This window comes from Platichthys flesus, chromosome 15, assembly GCF_949316205.1.
Source record: "Platichthys flesus chromosome 15, fPlaFle2.1, whole genome shotgun sequence".
Taxonomy (NCBI): domain Eukaryota; kingdom Metazoa; phylum Chordata; class Actinopteri; order Pleuronectiformes; family Pleuronectidae; genus Platichthys; species Platichthys flesus.
The window spans coordinates 23,089,485-23,094,633 of record NC_084959.1 but is presented as its reverse complement, the minus strand read 5'-3'; positions in this window follow the sequence as shown (position 1 = coordinate 23,094,633).

The following is a 5,149-nucleotide window of genomic DNA, read 5'->3' as shown; positions in this document are numbered from 1 at the left end:
AGGAGGCAGGCTTCAAAACATTTTAAAAATGTTATATCTCCTCACTCCACATGTTGACAGATATGTGACACCCCTGTGCGTATGACTGGGCGATGTTTGGGTGTAGAACTTGTTCTGAGTCTGGTTACAGCTGATAAGGGTGGGGCTCCATGTTTGAACTAGTGTCCAAGGCTTTACTCTTTGTGTACTTACACACTGAATGTGGACTCTTAAACATACGCTCAGTACCATCCATCAGTCTTACTAAATGATTAATGTCAGATCACAACGTTGCGTTATTGTCTCTCACTGAGACCTGGCTGCATCCTAAAGAATATATTTACTCCCCCTAGTAATATAAATACTTACATTCCTTGAGGCTCTAGTCGAGGATAACTAGAGCTTATCAATTAATCCCAAACCTATGACTAAATATAACACATTTGAAAGCCTTTTATTTGGCTTATAACATCCATCCTGGAAAGCATTAAAAACACTTCTATTACTTTTAGTCTACCATTGCCCTGGGGATTCATCAGAATTTTAAGAAATGTGGAATTTTCAGAGTTAAAAAGTAATGTATTGTGATATACTCCTTGAGATGTATCATTTTGTTTTTTAGAGGGTCCCTTAAACATATTCCAAGAAAAGTACAGCAGACAGTAATATAAAAACCATCGAGAGCAAAGTAAGGACAAAAAACACCTTATACCAGACACAAACATAAGCGAGAGAAAAATATAAATATATGAGTTACTCAGGAATGAAGGAAATCAAGTAAATCATTGAAAAATAACACCATTACTGAAAACATTAGCAATTTGGTTTAAGATGAGAAAACAAAACATTTTGAAGGGGCGGTTATTTAAAGGTAATTATTCCAATCAGAAGGACCGCAAAACATACAGCTATTTTTTACCAACTTCCTTAGATACAAAGGGGACAATAAAGAGGGTCTGATCAGAGTATAGGTGAATAGTTATTATGTATAATAAAAATAGGTTGAATGATAAGGAAAAGTTACGGTTTGTCTAAATTATGGTAAAATGGACTAGGTTAGATGCACACAGAGCGAACACCTTAGCACTAGACGTAACCTTATAGAGGAATTAAGGGGATGTGTGAGTGGGATTTATCAGAAGAACCAACAGTTGGCAGCAGGCATGTGCACAGACATTTTGGGAGGCAGGTGCTCAAACCAAAAAAAAGGCTACCCATTGCCAAAATTATTTATGAAATAAAAAATAATAATAATAAATAAACAAAAAACAAATATTTTCAACTATATATTTATTTTTTGTTAACAAACTAACTCAAATGATCAATTTCAATAAATAAATGAATGAATAACTGGCAAAAACAGACAAAACAAGCCCATATTGAATAACCAAATAATATGTTAGGGTTAGGGTTAGTGATGTGATGGGCTCCTCTGGACCAGGTAGTGTCCAATTAGCCAGAACCGCCCCTGGAGATGGCTCAGAGAACCTCCAGGTGAACCAGGGAGACTTTTCTGTACAATATTTCTAATACAAATACTATATAAAACTGGACTGAGGCTCTGTGTGTTCCTGGTCTAAAAACTCCTTTTTAGTACAATTAAAATCCCTTCCTAAAAATAACTAATCAACTGAGCCGTAACCATTTAATTTACCATTTTACCGTGAATAACTTTATTTTTGTACTGTTGTTAGGATCATAAAAAACTATAGAAAATGGTCGAAACAAGCTTTGACTAAAAGACACCTCCCTTGTGCATGTTCAACCTCCAATGATGGAGTGAGGAAGCACACATCTGTACTCAGTGGTGATATGACTTAAGATGGCCTCCCCTTCCCACTCTCTGTACCAGTCTGCTCCATTATTAGGAGAGGGGGTGGTCTATTGGCAGAAATTTGGACTATTGGCAGAGAAAGTCTCTGGTTCGTCTCTGGTTCGACTCCACGGACAGACACCAAAAACGAATCTGGATTGATCTGTCCAAAAATCCAAGATTCTCCCAACCCTGTCTAGTGCCCCTGAGCAAGGCACCTCACTCCCCCAACATCTACTCCCGAGCGCCGTACATGGTCGCTCACTGCTCTGTGTATCCTGCACCAGATGGGTCAAAAGCAGAGGTTAAATTTCCCTACCTGCATGAGTGTGCCTTTGCACGTCTGTGCATTTGTTTGGGACTAATAAATGCATCTTAATCTTAATCTTAAACTGTGTCTCTTGAAAAATAAAACATCCATACGTTTAAGTTCAGCTGTTTCAAATAATACTGCTCTTTTCACTGTCTCCCTAGACCCCCTTAGGTTTAGGCTCCCGACTGTAAAGATACTCATTGTTGAAAGATTAAAAACTACAGTAAAGCCACTCAATATATAAAATACTAATTAGTTCGTTACTCATTATTATTAACAATGTAACTTTCAGCATGACATTCTTAAACCTGAATGTCTCTTATTCAGTGAACTGATGGTTTCTAATGTGGACTCTGGCTGTGCTTTAGAGCACTTCAACATTTATCTTGAAAAAGGTAATTATTATCAGTCACCAAGGCCTCACTGTCTCGGCTCTCTTGGATGTCTGCCTCCCTGAGTGTCTGTTGACTTTAGCTGCTTTAGCCACATTTCTCCTGCTGTGGTGCTTCAGTGTCACAGGTTTAAGCACCAGTTCACGTTCCATCTTAACCACAGTTTCACCAGCAACATTCACTTTACCTGTCAGCTATCTCAGCTGACTTAGTTGTCTCTTTTCCCTTGCTACCAACTACCTCACTCACCTTATCCCTCTCACCCCTCCCTCTCACCTCATCTACCTGAGCCCCTGCTGCCTCAGCTAATCCACCTTCTCCCCCCTGCTTATTACCTGGCCCATCTATCTGCTTCTCAGCCCTGTCTCACCACTCTGTTCACCACACACTGCACCTGTCTCCCAGTTTCCACCTGTCTGTTTATCACTCCCAGTAGCTCTCATTGCCTCACTCCACACGCAGCAGGACCACCCGCAACAAAGCTGGGGCTGATCTGCAGCGGGGCGCTGCTTTTCAGGTTCATGCTGCTCCCCAAGGCCAGGCGAAGGTGGGCCTGCTCAGTTAGGAAAATTATGACCCTACTTTCCCCACCACAGCCAAAACCTTTCATGCCAGAAGTAGTGGCGTTGGACAAGCCAACTGGCTATATTCTAGCAAGTGGTAAAAACACACCAAACAACCACAAACTGAAATAAACAAAAATACTACAGTACCAAAAAACTATAGCAACGACATCAAAGAGAAATACAGAAAAAAAGTTTGAGAATTCAATCAAACATCTTAAGCTCTTCCACTTTCATTATTCTGACACAGAAGAAAACGAAGACTTTGAATAACTTTATTTAAGACACGCAAAAAAACTTAAACTATTCAACTATGTGGAAAAGAAAAGGTTAAAACCTTCCTTGCACACACACATCTTACACCAACCCTAAAATTACAAGATGTTCTGTTAAAAATTTTAAAACCAGAGACTGGTTGTCCCCCAGTGAGCACAGGACCTGTCCAACACCCCACACAGCCCTGAAACCTTCCAAATTGCCCGTCAGTGTTAAATAAGCATGTTCAATCCTCAGCCGAGCTGCCACCAACCCCTCAGACAGCTGTCACGACTACCTAGTAGTCATGACATAGGGAAGACAGACACCGTCGGGTAACGTTTTAACAATACTTCAAGTTTATTAACAAAATAGATACAAAAGACAGGTGCAGGCAGCCTTCCCGCGTCAGGCCAGGCCAGAGCAGGAAAAGAGCCCTTTGAGGTTCCGGGACACCGTTTATATAGTGATGGCCATCACCTGGTGGCCATCACCTGGAGCCCCACCCCTCATTAACTACAGCCTGCAATCTCCAGCTCCTCCTACATGTTGAACGGAGAAAACAGGAGACATGCACACATAGACGCGTGCTCATGAGAGGTCCTGCGGTTTTCATCTGCTGGATGATTCCCCCCGATAGTTCCAAGAGTCAGGTGCATCCCTATCCAACTAAACGCTTCATTCACTCTGTGTCCCGCAGTCCGAATTGTAATAATAATATTGTACAGCATATTCGTGACATAAAAAAAATCTTCCCATGCAGCTAATACATCACAAATAAGCAGCGCTTTCCTCAGCACTTTGCGTTACACATCATCTCTCATGAATATCATTAACAATTCCATCCATAGGATTCGGAATCTCACGCAAAAGGTGCGATCCGACCTGCGTCTGGCCCCAACTGCACGATCACTTAGTGATGTCACTAGTTAAATAAAATATAATAGAAATATATATTATATAAAAAACAAAATATATATTATAAAATATAAAAAACAAAAAACCTGTGTGTGATATATATGCACTGATATATATATATATATATATTTCAGATATATATATATATCTCAGTGCATCGGACTGATTATATGCAGTTATCCACAAATGCACTCAATGGGGATTTTCAAGGATAATGGCTGCAATCCCTGGCTGTGACAATCCTTTACAGATCTGGGACTCAGTAGCAGAAAAGAAGCACGAGAAGCAAAATAAAGTATAAAAAATAAAACTTTACTTCAAAAGTCCATTCAGGGATAAGGCAAAATCCAAAGTCATAGATCCAGGCAGAGTCAAAAAGCAGGTAGTCCAAAACACGAATGAAAGAGCTGGAGCGCATGCACACACGGTGGCGACAATGAACAATCTGGCAGAGGGTGAGGGGAAACACAGGGTACAAATAGAGAGTGCTTAATGAGGAACAAGGTACAGGTGCGTGGGGAAACAAACAGGAAGTAAAGCTAGACAAAGGACACAAGAACCCGGACAACAAAATAAAACAGGAAGTGGATACCAACAAACAGACTGCACAGATGTTACAGTGGCCTTCTCCATTGTCCTGTATTCCTCATTGAGGAAATGTCCTCTCTAAAACAAAACATGGTTCTTCACCAGAATAAAGAGGGTTAATTAAAGCAAACTCTTGTCTGCACTCTATTCAGCTCATGCGTTCAGGATAGGAAATGCAAATTCTTCAGCCTACCAAGGATCCCCTTGTTTCACTTGAACAATTGGGAAGATTCTCTTTTGCCTTCACTCCCTATATCTGTCCTTGCATAAACGCACTCCTTTTGTATCAAGTTGAAAACCTGATGTCAGTAAATCCTGCATATAACTG